The sequence below is a fragment of the Erinaceus europaeus genome, chromosome 2 (genome assembly GCF_950295315.1).
Source record: "Erinaceus europaeus chromosome 2, mEriEur2.1, whole genome shotgun sequence".
NCBI classification, from domain to species: domain Eukaryota; kingdom Metazoa; phylum Chordata; class Mammalia; order Eulipotyphla; family Erinaceidae; genus Erinaceus; species Erinaceus europaeus.
In genome coordinates, this window is record NC_080163.1 from 198,168,537 (window position 1) to 198,190,083 (window position 21,547).

The following is a 21,547-nucleotide window of genomic DNA, read 5'->3' on the forward strand; positions in this document are numbered from 1 at the left end:
ACTTCACCAGAAAAGAAATAAACAAATGTGTTTTTTAAAAAGACTATATTATAAGCCACTAACCCCTCCCAATAAAAAATAAATAAAAAATAAGCTGAGGCTAAGGACAGGTGTGACAAAGATGAGGACTGTTTAGGAAAAGGGATATGGGCGACCTTGTGGGCAGCAGGGACAAAAGGCACTTGGCGTCTCAAGTTTCTGGTAAAACGCCCCTTTCTGCTAAGGCTTGATGGGCACATGCATCTGTCCATGTTTGGTCCCCAAGAAAGCCAGGCCCAACTGAGGACCAGTCAGGCCTCCCAGGGTGGGAGGTGTGATCCCAGAAAATCCAAAGGTTTTTATCCCTAAAAATTTACAATTTTAATCCCTAAAAAAGTTAACAGCAGAGAAGCACACTGGGTTTTCCCAGCAGAAAGCTCGGGGCAGCTGTGGTTTGTCTTGTATGACTGCTAGTTCTGTTGCTGAAAGCAGGCTGGGAAGAACAGCCTTTTTTTTTTTTTTTTTTTTTTTTTTTTTTTGCCTCCAGGGTTATTGCTGGAGCTTGGTGCCTGCACTAGGAATCCACTGCTCCTGGAAGCCATTTTTTCCCATTTTCTTCCCTTGTTGTTGTCGTTATTATTGCCATTAATGTCATTGTTGGCTAGGACAGAGAGAAATGGAGGGGGGAGAGAGAGAGAGAAGGGAAGAGAGATATAGACACCTGCAGACCTGCTTCACCACTTGTGAAGCGACTCCCCTGCAGGTGGGGAGCCAGGGGCTCGAACCGGGATCCTTACTCTGGTCCTTGCGCTTTGCACCATGTGCGCTTAACCCGCTGTGCTATCGCCCAGCCCCGAACAACAGCCATTTTCCTGATGATTCAGCTTGGGGCTAACAAGGGGAGTGGAGGAAGCCTGCCTCTTCCTTCTGCTCTTCCTTAGCCATGGGGGTTATTGCTGGGCTTGATGCCTGCAGGACTCCACCACTCCTGGTGGCCATTTTTCTTATAGAGGACAAAAGAAGGTGTAAAAAAGATATATATATATATATATATATATATATATATAGAGAGAGAGAGAGAGAGAGAGAGAGACTCGCAGCCCTGATGTTTGCATCCCCCAACCCCCGACCCTGCAGGTGGCGACCAGGTCCCTGTGTGTGATACGTGTCACTGAGGAAAGCTTCTGTGCTATGGTGTCTTTCCCTCTGTTGTTCTGTCTTTCTCTCCCCTACTATCAGAAGCTGTGAAGCCAAGTACAAAAGAAAAGAAGGGGGTGGGGAGTGGAGGGAAGGAAGGAAAGAGTAAGGGAAGAAAGAAGGAAATGGAAGGGTTGGGAGGAACAAAGGAAGGGAGAAAGAAAGGAAGAAAAAGAAGAAAGGTAAAGGAAAAAAGGGGGAAAGAGGAAAGGAAGAAGGGAGGAGGAGTCAGGCTGTAGAGCAGAGGGCTAAGAGCACATGGCGCAAAACTCAAGGACCGGTGTAAGGATCCCGGTTCAAGTCCCCGGCTCCCCACCTGCAGGAGGGTCGCTTCACAGGTGGTGAAGCAGGTCTGCAGGTGTCTGTCTTTCTCTCTCCATCTCTGTCTTCCCCTCCTCTCTCCATTTCTCTCTGTCCTATCTGGCAACAACATCAATAACAACAATAATAATAACCACCACAATGATAAAAACAACAAGGGTAACAAAAAAAGGAAAATAAATAAATAAAATATTTTTTAAAAAAAAGAAGGGAAGAAGGGAGGACGGGGTGGATCCTATATACAAAATGCTTTTTGGGAGTCGGGTGGTAGCGCAGCAGGTTAAGCACACGTGGTGCAAAGCACAAGGACCAGCATAAGGATCCCGGTTCGAGCCCCCGGCTCCCCACCTGCAGGGGAGTCGCTTCACAGGCGGTGAAGCAGGTCTGCAGGTGTCTGTCTTTCTCTCCCCCTCTCTCTCTGTCTTCCCCTCCTCTCTCCATTTCTCTCTGTCCTATCCAACAACGATGACATTAATAACAACAATTAAAAAAGGGGCAACAACAGGGAAAATAAATAAATATAAAAAAAATTTTTTTAATGCTTTTCAACTAGGATATTTTGTGATAGAAACTTATTCCAAGGACTGTCTTCAAGATATTTCCAGTATAGTTAACTAACAGGTGAGTATTATTCCTAAGCATTTCACATATCTTTTAACAATCTCACAGCATCATTTATCAACACAAATCAGTTTTAAGATCTACTTTATGATTTAAATCATACAGGCTGAGAGAGATTCATCTGAAAGAAATAGGCTGGGGGTAAGGATCCACCTGCCAATATCCATGTGCAGCAGAGAAGCAATTTCAGAAGCCACCCCATCAAGATCTTTGATCCATACTCCCAGTGGGGAAGAAATGATAGGGGGAAGATGACCAGAGGGCTCTGAACTCCAACTCTATCAGGACCCAGAGAGGAAGAAAAGGGAGGAACTGGAGCCAGGTGGTAGCACACTGGGTTAAGCACACGTCGTATGACATTCAAGGACCAGTGCAAGGGTCCTGGCTCAAGCCTCCAGCTCCCCATCTGTAGGGTGAAGCAGGTCTGCAGGTGTCTCTTTCTCCCTCTCTAGCCTCTGTCTTTCTTCCTCTCTACCCCCCCCTTCCCTCTTGATTTCCGGTTGTCTATATCCAATAAATAAATAAAGATAATTTTTAAAAAATTAAAAAATCAAATAAATCTTTTTTTAATATTTATTTATTTGTTCCCTTTTGTTGCCCTTGTTTTATTGTTGTAGTTATTATTGTTGTTGTTACTGATGTCATCGTTGTTGGATAGGACAGAGAGAAATGGAGAGAGGAGGGGAAGACAGAGAGGGGAGAAAAAGATAGACACCTGCAGACCTGCTTCACCACCTATGAAGCGACTCCCCTGCAGGTGGGGAGCCGGGGGCTTGAACTGGGATCCTTATGCCGGTCCTTGTGCTTTGCGCCACCTGCACTTAACCTGCTGCGCTACCGCCCGACTCCCCAAATAAATCTTTTAAAATAAATAAATAAAAAGGAAACAGATGAGAGGCTCAGGTGTGAACCCAGTCTGCAGAGATTACTCTAAGAAAGCAGCATCCTGGGAGCCAGGCGGTGGTGCAGTGGGTTAAGTGCACGTGGCGTAAAGTGCAGAACCAGTTAAGGATCCTGGATCAAGCCCCCTGGCTCCCCACCTGCAGGGGAGTCACTTCACAGGCGGTGAAGCAGGTCTGCAGGCGTCTGTCTTTCTCTCCCCCTCTCTGTCTTCCCCTCCTCTCTCCATTTCTCTCTGTCCTATCTAACAACAATGACAGCAATAACAACAACAATGATAAACAACAAGGGTAACAAAAGGAAAAAATAAAATTAATTAATTTAAAAAAAAAAAAAAGCAGCATCCATCGAAACAGACTGCAATGACCAGAGCTGGAATTCATGATCAGAAAAATCCATCTCTGCCGGACCCTGAGCCCAGACTGTGGGTTCAGGTTTCCCACAGAAGCTGGCAGAGTGGGGCTCCGGGTGAACAGTAGCATCTGGAGGCTCATGTGGGCTGGCGGCTCCCTAACTCTGGACATGGATATGGATGGGCAAGGTGCCCAGTGTGTTATAGTAACCCCAAAATGCTTTGGGCTCTGGCTGTGAACACATTAGCATGAACCTAAATCTGTGGTTCTGTTTACAACAAGAGAGACTGGCTTCTGCTTTCTCATGAGACTCCACCCAACGTCTCTTTTTCATTCTTTCTTAGTCCTATCTTTTTTCTTTTTCTTTTTTTTAATAAGTGATTGTTTCTCTGGAGTCTCTCCATATTAGGAATGAGGAAATGGATGCTTAATATTCCCTTTTCAGAAATTCTTCCCCCTGCCCCCAACCCACAACCTGAAAGTTAACATAAGAAATCAGAGAGAAAGGGAGTCGGCGGTATTGTAGCGGGTTAATCACATGTGGCGCGAAGCTCAAGGACCAGCAGAAGGATCCCAGTTCGAGCCCCCAGCTCCCTACCTGCAGAGGAGTCGCTTCACAGGTGGTGAAGCAGGTCTGCAGGTGTCTATCATTCTCTCTTCCTCTCTGTCTTCCCCTCCTCTCTCCATTTCTCTCTGTCCTATCCAACAATGACGACATCAATAACAACAATAAAAACAAGGGCAACAAAAGGGAGTAAATAAATACGTATTAAAATTTTTTTAAAAGAAGAGAGAGGAAGACGGAGAGAGATGGAGGTCCTGGAAGATGTCACCATTTAGAAATGTAATGCTTCCAGGCGGCATCTGTTTCTGAGCTAGAGGGAACGGGCTCTTAAGAACAGGGCTCTGATTCTTGTTGTGGAAACCACACAAAGCTCCCAGAACTAATGGCTCCCAATCCGTCATAACAGCTCAGTGTTAACAGAGGCAACATGCCCTCAGAGGACCATCAGAAGATATCAGAAGACCTCCACACTGCCACCAAATGGCAACACACATGCACACACACACACACACACACACACACACACACACGCTCTCTCTGTGTCATTAAATACACCCAATCTAACTGCATGCTTGCTGTTTCCGCAAAGAATATTAGTGTAGGCGGCCTGTAGGGGACATTGATTTGTATTTGATGTTGATCCCCAACCAGGATGTGAGTCTCATCCTGACCCACATGAGATCGGATGGTCAGCAGGCGGACGTTTAATGCCATGATGGAATCACATAACGTCACATCACCTCCAGAGTCTCATTACCGAAAGTGGGGCACCGTCACACTCCATGTAGCCCAGAACCTAGCAAACATGTTTGTTTTGGTTTGGCTTGGGTTTTAGTTTTTGTTTTTTGTTTTTAGTCTCTTCTGGATCAAGTATTCAAGGGGGGGGGGATCCAGCTGAAACATTCTTTCAAATTAAACAACCTTTAAGTAATTTTAGACATGCTACCACGGGCAAAGAGGGCATTAAAAAAAAAAAAAACAGTAGTCTGTGGTGTATTGCACCAAAGTAAAAGACTCTGGGGTGGGTGGGGGAAACAGTTCAGGTCCTGGAAAAGGATGACAGAGGACCTAGTGCTGTTGTACTGTTATGTGGAAAACTGAGAAATGTTATGCATGTGCAAACTATTGTATTTACTGTTAACTGTAAAACTTTAATCCCCCAATAAAGAATTTAAAAAAAACACAGCAGTATGGGGGCCAGGTGGTAGGGCACCTGCTTGAGAGCATATGTTACAATGCACAAAGACCCAGGTTCAACCCCCCAGCCCCCACCTTGGGGAAGCTTTGCAGGTGGTGAAGCAAGGCTGCAGGTGTCTCTCTGTGTTTCTCTCACTCTATCTCCTCCCTCCTCTCTTGAGGGGGGAGAGAAAGACACCTGCAGACCTGCTTCACCGCCTGTGAAGCGACTCCCCTGCAGGTGGGGAGCCGGGGTTCGAACTGGGATCCTTATGCCGGTCCTTGCGCTTTGCGCCACGTGCGCTTAACCCGCTGGGCTACCACCCAACTCCCTAATAGTAATAATTTTTAAAAATCAGTAGTCTGGGGGCTGGGGAGACAGCATAATGGTTCTGCAAAAGACCTTCATGCCTGAGGCTCTGAGGTGCCAGGGTCAATCTACTGAGCCACCATCAGCCAGAGCTGAATCTTACTCTGGTCTCTGTCTCTCTCAACTCTCTCTGTATCCTTCTTCCCTTTCACTAAAAATAAATAAATAAAATATTTTTAAAAGGAAAATAATAGTAGTCTGGCTCTGATAATTACTCATGTGGGAAGAAGCTTCTAACAGTTTTTATGGTGTTTGACTTGCTGTCACTGGACAATGGCTCTAGCAGTTAGGGTGGGTACACCCCCAGAAAGTGAAGCTCAGGGGACTTTTCAATCTCATCATATGGCCAAGACTATGCACTTGACACACAAACTCCCCACCCCTGAAAACAGAACTTTTTTTTTTATCATCACCAAGTTTATCACTGGGGCTCGGTGCCAGCACTACGAATCCATCGTTCTTAGAGGTCATTTTTTTCCCTTTTCCTTTTTTTAATTATTTTATTATTATCAATTTTTTTGACAAGACAGAAAGTAAGAGGGCAGGAGGACAGAGAAAGGGAGAGAGGGGGCTGAGTGGCAGCACACCTAATTAAACGCACATGTTTCAGTGCACAAGGACATGGGTTCAAGCCCCTACTCCCCACCTGCAGGGGGGGAACTTCACAAGTGGTGAAGCAGGTCTGCAAGTGTCTCTCTGTCTCTCTCTGTCATCTCTTGTCTCCCCCTCCTCTCTTGATTTTTCTCTGCAATAAATAAATAAAATACTTTTCCTTGTCTCCAGGGTAATTGCTGGGGTTCAGTACCTGCACTACAAATCCACTGCTCCTGGAGGCCATTGTTTCCCTTTTGTTGCCCTTGCTGTTTGTCGTTGTTGTTGTTATTATTGTTGTTGTTATTGCTGTCATTGTTGGACAGGACAGAGAAATGGAGAGAGGAGGGGAAGACAGAGAGGAGGAGAGAAAGACAGACACCTGCAGACCTGCTTCACCGCTTGTGAATCGACCCCCCTGCAGGTGGGGAGCCAGGGGCTCGGATCCTTATGCCGGTCCTTGAGCTTGACGTCATGTGTGCCGCTGCGCTACCACCCGGCCCCAATAAAGTACTTTTAAAATAAGGATTATCATCATGACTTAAAACCTTAAAAAGAAAAAAAGAGAAAAAAGAGGGAAAGAGAAAGATAGGCACCTGCAGACCTGCTTCACTATTTGTGAAGTGTCCTCCCTGCAGGTGGGGAGCCAGTCGGGGCTCACACGCAGGGCCTTGCACTTGCTGATTTGATATGTGCGCTTAACCGGGCGCACTACCCAACAGCCCCCCAGAGCTTAACTTTCTTTTTTTTTTTCTTTTTCCTCCAGGGTTATTGCTGGGCTCAGTGCCTGCACCATGAATCCACCACTCCTGGAGGCCATTTTTTCCCCCTTTTTGTTGCCCTTGTTGTAGCCTCGTTGTGGTTATTATTATTACCATTGTTGATGTTGTTCGTTGTTGGATAGTACAGACAGAAATGGAGAGAGGAGGGGAAGACAGAGGGGGAGAGAAAGATAGACACCTGCAGACCTGCTTCACTGCTTGTGAAGCGACTCCCCTGCAGGTGGGGAGCCGGGGGCTCGAACCGGGATCCTTATACCAGTCCTTGCGCTTTGTGCCATGTGCGCTTAACCCACTGCACCACTGCCCAACCCCCTAACTTTCTTTTTAAGGACTTTCCAAACTCCTCCCACATACCCTCAGGAAGGGCTGGTTATTATTTAACTATTCTAACACTGCTGTTGCTAAACAGAAAGAAAAAGAACCTGGAATTGAGAAAACATCAACTTTGGGGGCACACACTCTCTCCTTAGGTTATGTGGATACAGACAGTGCTCGGAGCTGGAGGTCAGACTCTGTCACTAAGCATCTGTGAACTGGCTGGTTTCGTCAGCCAGTCCTTCAGGTCTGTACCAGCTCTGAGCCCTGAGCTATATATGCCTTCCTAGAACAGCAGACACATCCGGGGTACAGGGGGCCCCTCTGCATTCGTCACAATCAGCCCAATGAACAGGAGGAGCTCAGCATTAAAGCACAGGCCTTGCATGTTTAAGGCCCCAGGTTCAATCCCTGGTACCATGTATGCCAGAGCTAAGTGGTGCTCCGGTGTCTCTCCCTCTCCCTCTCCCTCCCTCTCTCTCTCTTTTTCTCTTTCTTTCTCTCTCTTTCTCTCTCTCTCTCTCTCTTTCTCTCTCTCTCTCTCTCTCTCACACACACACACACACACACACACCTTCTGGTTTGAGACCAGAAGGAAATGCAAAGAGACCTGATGGCACTTACCAGAGCAAGATGGGCACTTTTTTTGACTTGTTTGTAATCATGCAAGAACTGAGGAAGAAAAGAATACCTAGAGAAGGTGCAGAGGGGGCCAGGCGGTGGTGCATCTGGTTGAGCACACAGGCTACAAAGCACAAGGACTCAGGTTCAAGCACCCGGTCCCCACCTACGTGGGAGGGAAGCTTTCCAAGTGGTGAAATAGTACTGCAGGTGTCCTTGTCTCTCCCTTTCTTTTATATATATTATTTATAAAAAGGAAACATTGACAAAACCATAGGATAAGAGGGATACAACTCCACACAATTCCCACCACCAGATCTCCGTATCCCATCCCTTCCCGATAGCTTTCCTATTCTTTAACCCTCTGGGAGCATGGACCCAGGGTCATAGTGAGATGCAGAAGGTGGAAGGTCTGGCTTCTTTAACTGCTTCCCCGCTGAACATGGACATTGACTGGTAATCCATACTCCCAGTCTGCCTCTCTCTTTTGTCTCTCCCTTTCTATCTCCTCTTTGCTTCTCTAATTTCTGTCTCTTCCCAATTAAAAAAAAGGTTTAAAAAGAAAGAAAGAAAGAAAGAAAGAAAGAAAGAAAGAAAAGAAAAGAAAAGAAAAGGGGGTCAGGCAGTGACACACCTGGTTAAGTGATACATTACAATGCACAGGGCCCAGGTTCAAGCCTCTGGTCCCCACCTGCAAGGAAAGTTTCACAAGTGGTGAAGCAGGGCTGTAGGTGTCTCTCTGTCTCTCTATCTCTCCTCTCATTTTCTGTCTCTATCCAATAGTAACTAAATAAAAGTATTAAAAATAGTTTTTGAAAAAGGTACATTTTAATAAAAAAGAAAAAAGAAAGAAAGATAAGGATCAGACAAGCATCCCAACTTCTTGCAGCAGGTGTGTGCGTGTGTGTGTGCGTGTGTGTGTGCGTGTGTGTGTGTGTGTGTGTGTGTGTGTGTGTGCCAGATGACTGGGGCTGCAGGATTGAGGGCCCAGCCCAAACTGCCTTCTTTGGCACGTGGCCAGAAAAGGAGGTGTGGCCCTGGGCTGGGCTGGAAGAAGCTCTCAGAAAATAACTCCTTGCAAGCACCCTGCACACCTCCCCCTACCGCATCACCACCAAGCACCACCACACCCCTGGAAGCCCCACCTCCACCACCACCTGTGTCCCTTTCTCATCTCTGCAATGGCAGTGGCTGACTAAAACCCAGATCCTCTGGCAACATGGAAGGAAGCCTGTCTGGGTGGGGTCTTCATTCTATTGGGCTGCATTTTCTCTAGCTGGGTCTGTCTTCCTCTAGGGTGTATGGGGGGGGGGGGCTCAAACGTTGCATGTGACACACACACACATACACACACACACACACCGCCTAGCCTGATGTGCTGAAGCCTTTCCTAGACATTCACAAGGCAAAGACACAGTCCCAGTTCACAGCTCAAGGGTGGGGCCCATTCTCGCTAGCTCAGTGATGCTCCAGACTCACTGCAGGGAGGCCAGACCTCATGGAGACACTCACCTGCCTGTGCACAGCACAGTCTCAGTCCTAGACTCCCATCACAGGATTGTGGAAAACGCATCCACTGTACTTAAACGACCCGCTGCCCAGACTGCCCCCTCCCAGCCTCTTCTGGCCACTTCTCCTTTATGCCCTAAAGCAAACCACCTGTCCAGGGCGGGGCAGTGGAGACTGAACCCTTGCTCTCAGAAAGGCCACACCTGAGCATCTGTCCCGCAGCGTGGGAACATGCCACTGGGCCAGTAATGAAGGCAAGGCCCAGCCCAGCCCAGGCATAGGCAGGACAGGCTGGAAGAGGGAGACCCCCCCAGGGGTGTGGGGGCACTGTCCACAGCCACAGCTGGCCCTCCCTCACACACAGCCCTTAAGAAGGCACCGCCTCGGACCGGAGCCGCCCAGCTCTGCTTAACACTGCTGGCTCACCCCAAGGAAAAAAAAAAAAAAAGGCGGGAGGGGGGGGAGCACCACCACAAAGACTCCCCCAACCCACCCACCCCCGCAAAGGTTCTGCACCGAGGTTGGAATCCCCAGAGCCACCGCCCTGGCCTCCCTCTGCCTGCTGGGTGTGGGGGAGCCAGGGGACCCCGGGGCTGGGAGTCTGGGGGTCCTCTCTCTTTCTCTCTCTCCTTCCCTCCCTCCCTCTCTCTCTCTCTGAGCTACAAAAGCAGCAAAGGCGCTGGGTGGGTGGGCAAGCCTGGCGGGGGTGCGCGCACAGTGGCCGGGGCCAGAGGTGGGGAGAGCCCGCTGACCCAAGGAGTCCTGGGGAGGGAGGCTGCACCCCAACAACCAGGCACACCCACACCCAAACACCCAGACACAAACAGGTCTCCGGGGCTCAGAGGAGAGAGAAGGGTGGGCACAGCAGATGCTGAGAGAGCCGGCCGACAAAGGGCGTCCAGGGGGCCTGACGCTCAGACACCCTGACACACTAACACCCTGACACCCCGACACCCTGACAGACACCCCGACATCCCGACACCGCCTCCCGGGCCCAGGGGAGAGACAGCTCCGCGGCGAGGACTTACGGGGAGCCGCCGCCTCGTCTGCAGCGAGCGGAGACAGCCAGCCGGGGAGCAGGAGCGGCGGGCAGGGGAGCCCCTGGGACCCCGAGGCAGCTGTGAGCAGGCAGCGCCCCGAATCCCAGCGCGGCTCCCAGCGGCCAGCGGCAGGCCCGCTCGGCACCACGTGACCACGCTGACATCAGCCGCGCCCCGCAGCCCCCCCAGCCCGCAGAGGATGGGGGGCCTGGGGCGGGGCCGGGGGGGCTGGGGGCGGGGCCTGGGGGTCTAGAGCAGAGCAGGGGGACTGGAGGTTTGGGGTCTGGGAACCAGGCCTGGGGACATAGGGGCGGGGGGTCTGGGGGATAAGCCGGGGGGATCAGGAGGCCTGGGGCGGAACCGGGGGTCTAGGGGTGGGTCCTGGGAGGGGCTGGGGGGCTGGGGCGGGGCCTGGGACGGAGCGGAGGGCCTGGGGCCAGAGGGCGGGACCCGGGCGTCCCGGACGGGTGGGGATGGGGTGGGGGCGGGGCTTGGGTGGGGGATAGAGCCGGGTCTGGGGTCTGGGGGCGGGGCCTCGGGGGGAGGGTCAAGGACCAGGGGCCTGGGGGCGGGGCAGGGGTGGGGCAGGGGGCGTTGGGACGTGGCTTGGGTGGGGGCTAGGAAGGGGGTCTGAAGTCTGGGGGTAGGGCTGGATCTGGGTCGGGGCCTAGGGGCTTGGGCAGCTGGGGGCGAAGCCTGAGGTCTAGGAGTCTGGGGTGGGGGGGAGTCAGGGATCTAGGGCGGGGCTTGGAGTCTAAGGGCGGGGCCTGAGGTGGGTGGGGGTAGTGATCGGGGCCGCACCCACCCAAGCAGGTAAGAGACAAGAATGCCTTGGCACAATCCTGTTTCATGCAGAAATGGCGGGGTAGAGGGTCTGGGGGAAAAAGAGTATCAAGAAAGGCAGTGAGACTGGTGGCACCCATAAGTAGGGGGTGGGGACGTCGGCTCTGGTCAAGCTGCAACTCTGCAGGACTGAGCGACCCCTCCAAAACAAAAAATACCCGGTGCCTCCCTCTACCCCGGAGCCCGCCGCCTATCTCCCCATCCTCTGTACGTAGATGCCTGTCCTTATAGTTATTTTAAATATGTTCTGTTTATTAATGACTGAAAGAGAAAGTGAGAGAGAAAGGGGGAGAAAGAACAGAGCATTCCTCTGGCACAGGTGATGCCAGGATCTCTGCACCTCCCACATGTAAGAACTGCATACTGCTACTGAGACATATATATAAACATATATATATGCTTTTTAAATTTATCTCATTGCATATTATTATTTATTTTAGATAGACAAAGAGAAACTGAGAGAGGAGAGAGCGACACCTGGCACACTGTTTCACCATTTGTGAAGTGTCTCTCTCCCCTGCAGGTGGGATCTAGGGCTTGAACCTGGGTCCTTGTGCATGGTAACGTGTGCACTCAACCAAGTGTGCCGCTGTGTGGTCCCCATATGTTTTTTTTCTAAGTAAATATTTTTGTGGTGTTGGGGGTTCATATATGGAGGCCTCCACTGCTCCTAGGATACCAACATTTTAAAATATTTTTTTTATTATTAATGAGAAAGATAGGAGGAGAGAGAGAAGGAACCAGACATCACTCTGGTACATGTGCCGCCAGGGATTGAACTCAGGACCTCATGCTTGAGAGTCCCGTGCCCTTTCCACTGCACCACCTCCCAGACCACAGATACCAACCTTTTTTTTTTTTAATTGAATAGAGACAGAGAGAAAATAAAAGGGCTCTGGTGTCTTGCCCTCTCTGCCTAGCTGAATAAAAAAAATTACATGGGGCCCTAGTCAGGGAGTCCTGAGATTCCCAAACAGACATGATGGGCCTAGACCTCAAATAAATCCCTCTCTCCATTGTTACCGGTCATTTCTATCAGGAACAACACAACAGACCCCTTTGTGGGCCCCTATAGGACCTTGCCCTCAACCTAGATCAACAATGGTAGAGAATGTTCCATCCTCCCTTTGGAGGATGGACAACATACTCTATGCTACACCTGAGGAAGATGGGTCCTGATATTGGGGCAGCATGGAATCTTCCTACTCATGACCACAGAATGTGAGCTCATATCTAGAGGGATGCAGAGGTCACACAGGCTCCTAAGCTAATTATGGGCCCCAGATCACATCAAATTGATGGGGTTTACAGTCAACAATATTTATACACCTTTCCCATATTAGGGAGCTACTCTCTTCCCTGATCCAGCTTTCTGGTCCTTTTTCCAGCCACGACATCATCTCCCCAGACAATAACTTGGATCCACTGATCAGATTTCAGATTCAGGGGCAAAAAGAAAAAGGGGGAAAAGGAGTCAGGCTGTAGCGCAGGGGTTAAGCGCAGGTGGCACAAAGCACAAGGACCGGAGTAAGGATCCCGGTTTGAGCCCTGGCTCCCCACCTGCAGAAGAGTCACTTCACAGGCGGTGAAGCAGGTCTGCAGGTGTCTATCTTTCAATCCCCCTCTCTGTCTTCCCCTCCTCTCTCCATTTCTCTCTGTCCTATCCAACAACGACGACAACAATAATAATAACCACAACAATAAAACGAGGGCAACAAAAGGGAATAAATAAATTTTTTTTTAAAAAGGGGGCAAAAAACCTAGTATAGCCACAGGTTCTTTGGAATTTAACTAAAATATACCTACTAGCTATCTACAAAATGGAGGACCCCCCCCCAACACTTCATCTGCACTATTCCAGCCCTTAGGTCCATGATTGTTCAACAATTGGTTTGGCTTTGTATGTTAACTCTCTTTTCAGCTACCAGGTTCCAGATGCCAGCATGATGCCGACCAGACTTCCCTGGACAGACAACCCCACCAATGTGTCCTAGAGCTCCGCTTCCCCAGAGACCCACCCTACTAGGGAAAAAGAGGCAGGCTGGGAGTATGGGTCAACCTGTCAATGCCCATGTTCATCAGGGAAGCAATTACAGAAGCCAGACCTTGCACTTTCTGCAACCCACAAGGACCTTGGGTCAGTCCATACTCCCAGAGGGTTAAAGAATAGGAAAGCTATCAGGGGAGGGGATGGGAACAGAGTTCTGGTGGCGGGAATTGTGTGAAGCTATATCCCTCTTATGCTATGGTTTTGTCAATATTTCCTTTTTATAAATAAATTTTTTTTAATTACACACATACACTATATATATATATATATATATATAATGTATAATGGTTGGGGCTGGGCAATGATGCACCCAGCTGAGTGCACATATTACCATGCACAAAGACCAGGGTTTGAGCCCCTGGTCCCCACCTGCAAGGGGAAAGCTTCACTAGTGGTGAAGCAGGTCTACAGGTCTCTCTCTCTCTCTCTCTCTCTCTCAATTTCTATCAGTCCAATCAAATATAAAAGGAAGAGGAAAAAAGGGAAAATCACTTAAAAATGAGAACAGGGCAAAAATTAATGAAGTCATGGGTCCTTTGGAATATACCTAAAATAGTCCTACTAGCTATTTCCAAAACAGAGACCCCAAATCTTCATCTACAATAGTCCAGCCTTTAGGTTCATAATTAGTCAACAACTTGTATGGCTTTATATGTTAACTCTTTTTCAGTTACCAAGTTCCAGATGCTGCCATGATGCCAACCATAATTCCCTGGGCAGACAACCCCACCAATATGTCCTGGAGCTCTGCTTCCCCAGAGCCCTGCCCCACTAGGGAAATAGAGAGACAGGCTGGGAGTATGGGTCAACCTGTCAATGCCCATGTTCATCGGGGAAGCAATTACAGAAGCCAGACCTTCCACCTTCTGCATCACGTAATAACCTTGGATCCATACTCCCAGAGGGATGAAGAATAGGAAAGCTATCAGGGGAGGGGATGAGATCCAGAGCTCTGATGGTGGGAATTGTACCCCTCTTATCCTATGGTCTTGTCAGTGTTTCCATTGTATAAATAAATAAATAATAATGAAAATGATAACGGGGGCAGTGGGGGGCAGCAGGTGGAGCACCTGGTTAAGCAAACATATCATGCGCAAAGACCCAGGTTCAACCCCCTACTCCCCACTTGCATAGGGGACGATTCATGAGTGGTCTGCAAATGTCTTAACTTTCTCTCCCCCTCTCTCTACCTTCCTCTCCTCTCCCAATTTCTTTTTGTCCCATCTAATAAGAAAATTAGAAAGAAAAAAAATAGGAAAAAATGGTCACCAGAAGTGGTGGCTTTGTAGTACAGGCACAGAGTCTCTGTGATAATCCTGGTGGCAATTAAAAAAAAAAAATGATAGTGTGGCAAGTTACATCATTTGGCTGATTTGAATATAAGACAATTAAATCTCAGTGCCTCCAAACAGGCCTCTTTGTCTCAATAGGACAAGCATCAGAATATGACTGGGTGCAAAGACACAGCCTTGAGCACAAGTGTTACAAAGTACAAGGACCCAAGCTCAAGCCTGGGGAAGCTTCACAGAGCAGTGAAGCAAGTCTGCAAGTGTATCTGTTTCTCTCCCTCTCTATCCCCTTTCCTCTCAATTTCTGGCTACCTCTATTCAACAAATAAATAAAGATTTTTTTTAAAAAGGCACAACCCCTTTGCCCTTATGCACAGGAAGTAGACATGGTTCTGTGCCCAGTGTGTGTGCCTGGTTCCCTGAGGGCCATGTGTTCCCACAGCACCCTGGCAAAGCGATTGTGTTTAGCCTGGCAGGCTCAGAAACTCCATCTTAAGACTCCACTCCCAAATGGGAAGCCTCCTAGATACACTGTCTCACCCAGGGGTCTTCACAAGAACATAGACTGAGCACTGAGACCACCCAGGCCATCCTTTCTCCATTCTCCCAAGGATGGTGCACAGCCAGTACTATTCCTGGTGCAAAGAGAAGTGACTTCCCTACATAAAAAGTGTCCTAAAGGGGCTGGGCAGTGGAGCACCTGGTTAACTGAACATGTTATCATGCACAAGGATCCAGGTTCAAGCCGCTAGTCCCCACCTGCAAGGGGGAAGCTTCATGAATGATGAAGCAATGCTGCAGGTGTTTCTCTCTCTCTCTCTCTCTCTCTCCCTTTCTATCCCCTCCTCTCTCAATTTCTCTCTGTCCTATCAAATAAATGTTAAAATAATAGTAATATTAAAATGTTTTTTAAAATGTTAAAATAATAGCAATAGTAAAAACACCTTTTAAAATAATAAAATGGGTGTCCTAGAGACGTTAGCTCTAAGGTGACCCCCAGACTCCAGAGGGTTCGGTCTATGACGTATGTATAATGCATGCATGTAGATCATGTGCTTTATACATGTGCTCATTTACAAACTATATTTATCAGAGTAAGAGCTGGGAGGTGGCATAGTAGATAAAGCATTGGACTCTCATATTTGATTTACTTACTTACTGGATAGAAATTGAGAGCAGAGGGGGAGATAGAAAGGGGGAGAAACACCTGCAGCCCTGCTTCACCATTTGTGAAGCTTCCCTCCTGCAAGTGAGGACCAGGGGCTTGAACCTGGGTCCTTGAGCACTGTGTGTTTAACCAGGTGTTTCACCACACTGCCCTAGCACTGGACTCTCAAGCATAAGACCAGAGTTCAATCCCTGGCAGTACATGTGCTGGTGTGATGCTCTGCTTCTTTTTCTCTTCCCCTCTCTCTCATTAACAAATAAATAAATAAATAAATAAATAAATAAATATTTAAAAGTAAATACAAAGGTTTCATTGAAATCATAATATGGCTTGAAAAGGGTGGAGTTTGGAACCAAAAGGTTGAGGTGATTTTTTTTTTTTTTGCCTCCAGGGTTATTGCTGGGGCTCGGTGCCTGTACTACGAATCCACTGCTCCTGGAGGCCATTTTTTCCCATTTTCTTGCCCTTGTTGCTGTTGTTGCTGCTGCTGCTGCTGCTGGATAGAACAGAAACTGAGAGAAGATGGGAAGACAGATAGACATCTGCAAGCCTGCTTAAAGTGACCCCCGCCGCTGCAGGTGGAGAGTCGGGGGCTCAAACTGGTATCCTTAGGCTGGTCCTTACACTGCGCACCATGTTCATTTAACCCACTGTGCTACCACCCGGCCCCCAGGTTGAGGTGGTTTCATAAGAGACTTAAAGTGTGCTGGCATATCCTGAGGGCTCAGCCATACTCCCAGAGAGGGAACAGGCTCTCTGAGCTACTCCAGAGAAGGACTCACTCACATTTGTCTTGGCATCACATTTTTGCTTTAAGATTCATCTACTGAAGCCAAGTAGTAGCACACCTGCTTGAATGCTCGTTATAATGCACAAGGACCAGGGTTCAAGCTCCTGGCCCCCACCTGCAGTGCTGCAGGTGTCTCTATCTCCCCACACCCTTCTCAATTTCTGTCTTTATTCAAATAAATAAACAACTTTAAAAAGAAAGATTCATCTACCATCTCAGTTTAATAAGGGTGACATTCTTTAAAAGGCAGAAAATGCCAAGTTTTGGCAAGAATGAGGAAAAGCTGGAACCCTGTACACCACTGCTGGGGATCTAATATGGTTGCAGGCACTGTGGAAGAGTTCTGAGGTGGCCAGGTGGTGACGCACCTGGTTAAATGCACACATCACAGTGCACAAGGACCCAGGTTCAAGCCCCTGGTCCCCACCTGCAGGGGGAAAACTTCATGAGTGGTGAAGCAGGGCTGCAGGTATCTCTCTGTCTTTCTCCCTCTCTATCTCACCCCCACTCAATTTCTCTCTGTCTCTATCGAATAATAAATAAATAATTTTTTTTTAAAAAAAAAGAGCTCTGTCAAGTCCTCAAAACCTTTTAAATAGAACTATTTTTTGATCCAACAATTCTTCTACTCTTTGGTTTATACCCAAAAAGGAACTGAAAGAAAGGACTCGAGCAGCTTTGGGTCTTGTTTTCACACCCATGATCTTAACAGGATTGTCCACAACAGCCAGAGGCAAAAGCAGAGTGAGTGTCCCTTGACAGAAGAATGGAAACACAAAATTATATATATATTTTTTTCACACATACACACGCATATGTGATGGGGTATTATTCTCCACGACAAAGAAAGTAATTTTGTGACCTGGAAGATGTGCAGAAGGCAGAATGCCAGACTTGAAGCATGAGATCCCTGGTGTTGCATGTGTCAGAGTAATGCTCTGGTACTCTAACTCTCTCTCTGATTGACAAGCAAATAAAAAGGCTGGGGAAACAGCATAAAGGTTCTGCAGAAAGATTTCCATTCCTAGGGGAGTCAGACAGTAGCGCGGCAGGTTAAGAGCAAGTGATGCAAAGCACAAGGACCAGCTTTGATCCCGGTAAGGATCCCGGTTTGAGCCCCCGGCTCCCCACCTGCAGGGGAGTCGCTTCACAGGCGGTGAAGCAGGTCTGCAGGTGTCTATCTTTCTCTCCCCCTCTCTGTCTTCCCCTCCCCTCTCCATTTCTCTCTGTCCTATCCAACAATGAGGACATCAATAACAACAACAATAATAACTACAAGGGCAACAAAAGGGAATAAATAAATAAATATTTAAAATAAAAAGAAATTCATGCTTGAGACTCCAAAGTCTAAGGTTCAATCCCCAGCACTACCATCAGCCAGAGCTTAGCAATCCTCTGATCTCTCTCTGTATTTCTCTCTCATTAAAGTAAGTGTTACAAAAAAAAAAAAAAGAATAAATAAAAAATATTTGGGGGGAGGAAAGTTTTGAAAGGAAGGAACTACTGACAAGTGCTACAATCCATACAAACCTTGGAGACATTGTGATAAAGCCAGGCACAAATGCACAGATACTGTATAACTGTACATATATGAGCTATTCAGAGAGTCAAATGTATCGCGAGAGAAGACGGGATAGAGGTCATCATAGAGGGCTGGCGAGAAAAGCTTTCATTAGTGAGCAGAGAAGAATCTCTGGGAGGGAGTTGCACGGTAGCGCAGCGGGTTAAGCACACTTGGCGCAAAGCGCAAGGACCAGCATAAGGATCCCGGTTCAAGCTCTCAGCTCTCCACCTGTGGGGGAGTCACTTCACAGGCGGGGGAGTCGCTGCACAGGCAGTGAAGCAGGTCTGCAGTTGTCTTTCTCTCCCCCTCTTTGTCTTCCCCTCCTCTCTTCATTTCTCTCTGTCCTAACCAACAATGACGACATCAACAGCAATAATTACAACAACAATAAAAACGACAAGGGCAACAAAAAGGAAATAAATAAATAAGTATTTTTTTAAATCTTTTAAAAAAATCTCTGGGAGAGTCAAAATTGCTAGGATTGGCAGTGGCTCTAAAACAAAGTGAATGTGCTTAGCATCACGGTGCTGAAGACTTGTAGTGTTTTACCACAATTTTGACATGTTTGCTTTATTATGTTGTTCCTATATCTGATAGGACAGAGAGAAATTGAGAGGGGTAGGGGACATAAAGTGGACGAGAGAAAGAGAGAGACTTGCAGCACTGCTTCACTAGTCATGAAGCTTCCCCCTTGCAGGTAGGGACCGGGGTCCTTGTACATGGTAACATATATGCTCAACCAGGTGTGCCACCACCAGGCCCCCTTCTACAATTCTTGTCCTTGTCCTTTCTACTCCTGTCCCTGGGCCTTAGCATCTGTCTTATTTAAGCATCTGCAACTCTAACTCTTCTTTCCCAGAGAAGTGTAATCCACTTCATCTGAATGCTAGGTTTCTTTCTTTCTTTCTTTCTTTCTTTCTTTCTTTCTTTTTAATATTTATTTATTCCCTTTTGTTGCCCTTGTTGTTTTACTGTTGTAGATGTCGTCGTTGTCAGATCGGATACAGAGAAATGGAGAAAGGAGGGAAGGATAGAGAAGGGGAGAGAAAGATAGACACCTGCAGACCTGCTTCACCGCTTGTGAAGCGACGCCCCTGCAGGTGGGGAGCCAGGGGCTCGAACCGGGATCCTTATGGCAGTCCTTGAGCTTTGTGCCACCTGCGTGTAACCTGCTACCGCCAGACTCCCTTTTTTAATTTTTTAAATTTATTTTGGATAGAGACAGAGAAATTGAGAGGAAAGGGGGAGACAGAGAGGGAAAAAGAGAGAGACCTGCAGCACTGTTTCACTGCTTGTGAAACTTCCCACTGCAACTGGTGAGCGGGGGCTTGAACCTGGGTCCTTGTGCACTCAACCAGGTGTGCCACCTCCAGCCCCCTGAGCACTAGAATTTTTTAAAAGAGTTTTTAAATTCACTTATTCATGAAGAACATAGGAAGAGAGAGGGAAAAGATCCAGGCATCATGTGCTGCCAGGGATTAAACTCGGGATGTCGTGCTTGAGAGTTTAGTGCTTTATCCATTGTGCCACCTCCTGGACCACGAGCACCAGGATTTTATAAGTAGCACTGTGGAGGCCAATGTTGGATAGCTTGATGCAGGAATATCAAGGCTTCAAGTTATACACAAAAGGTGACATTGCCAGGACTTGGGTCTCCTTGGCTGTGCTCACTGTCTGCAGCAAGGAGCTAGCTGTGCAGAGCAAAGAATGGACATGCCGCTCCTGAAAGTCACATGCTGGCAGCTGTGCTCCCACGCTCTCCCCACTCCAGCTACCCTGCAGCCCATCCAAAGTCATCCACAGGAAGGGCCGGGAAGTCACGGGGAGTCCCGGAGAAGAGTCAGACTTCCATGGAATAAGCCAGATTCCACTGCTGGTGCCTGGTATTCATTATCTCGTCTGCCTCTCCTAACAAACAGCATTATCCTCATCTCACAGACGACCAAATTTGGGCGCAGAGCAATTACTATTTCCCAGAGTCGTTCTGCTCACAAGTCCTCAGACCCAGATTCAAACCTAATTGCTTCCTGAATCTGCCACTCGGGCTCCTCTGAATTGTTCTGTGTCACAGTTGCTTCTCAAACTCACACGTTCTTCCACAAATTCCTGCTTGGAAAGGAGCTCTCAGTTGCCCTGAAATCAAAAATCTATACCATGCTCTCAGACTGCCAAGCAGACGAGGTTCCTGGCAGTAAACTTTCACTCTTTGATGAAAGCACTTGAGATTGATTCCTGGCTAGCATCATTGGGGCCACAGAAACTTCTTACAGAAGCATTCAGTACCTTCCTTGGCTCAGAAAGGAAAAAAAGATCCCTGTTCACACTGATGGAAGACCTCTAGGTGGAGTCCTGAAAACAATCACTCAGTACAGAAGGCAGGTTTGGAGACTGAATTACCCTTCAATTGCCTCTCCAGGAGTCTACGTTCTGGGGACTGGCTTTACTTGACTGGCTGGAAGTAGACGGAGCCAAAGGTAAATAAGATAACTGGGGGCCAGGAAGTGGCGCATCTGGTTGCACGAACATGTTACAGTGCTCAAGGATCTGGGTTTGAGCTCCCAGTCCCCACCTGCAAGGGGAAAGTTTTGCGAATGGGGAAGCAGGGTTGCAAGTGTCTCTCTCTGTCTCTCTCTCCCTTCCTTTCCCTTTCAATTTCTGGCTGTCTCTATCCAGTAAATAAAGATAAAGAATTAATCAAAAAAAAAAAAAAAAAGGTAACTGAATGCTCTGCTTCCACGAATCATTTCATCAATAAAGTATCTCCTGACAATGAGTTGGACACGCCACACCCCCACCTCCAGGACAGGAAGCCTGTCCATCAAAATACTCTGTTTAAAGACATCAGACTCTTAGACAGGAAGTCTTAATACTCAACAATGGATTCTGTCAGGCATCCAACTTAGAAATCTGCACAGATAAGCTATTCACTGCTTGAAAAGCTTCCAAAAGGCTTGTCTTCGGGTGCAATTCAATTTTGTCACGGAAGCATTTCAGAACCTCTCATTCTCAGTGTCGAGTGTGTCTTCTGACACATGACAGTGGAGATGCTCAGATGAGGAAGCGAGCTCATTTCTACCAGAGCTTTAGTTTGCTCTGCTGTGACAAGTGGAACTGAACAAAACCATCTCTAACTACAGTGTAGCTTCTACAGAAGTTTTGTTAAAAATATAAGCTAGTTTCTATCTGATTTTTAGTAATTAATAACAGGTAACTTTCTTTTTTTGCCTATTTTATTTATTTGAAAGGAAAGAGAAACACATACCTCCCTGCTTCACTGGTTGCAAAGCTTTCCTTCCTGCAGATGGGGAGCGGAGGCTTGAACCTGGGTCCTTGCACTTGGTAATATGTACACTCAATGAGATGCATCACTGCCCAGCTGGGCCCACCTGGTAACATTCTTAACAAGCAGTTTTGGGCATAAATAATAACAATAATAAATTATTTGCCTGGTAGCCATCCTTCTAAATTATTATGTGACAACTAATACCCCCATAATATAATTA

The 21,547-nt window shown here is 47.7% G+C and overlaps 1 protein-coding gene across 2 annotated transcripts in view; it reads right to left on the reverse strand.

Moving 5' to 3' along the window:
• LOC132536851 (ankyrin-2-like) overlaps positions 1-21,547 on the reverse strand; it is a 328,978-nt gene that overhangs the window by 285,133 nt on the left and 22,298 nt on the right. Inside the window, exon 1 of one of the 2 annotated variants that reach the window (XR_009548398.1) lies at positions 10,329-10,458. The exons of the other annotated variant lie outside the window; for it this stretch is intronic. The gene's annotated coding sequence lies outside the window, so the exon portion shown is untranslated. Of the gene's footprint in view, positions 1-10,328; positions 10,459-21,547 lie in introns of those variants that run through there. 2 annotated transcript variants of the gene reach the window in all.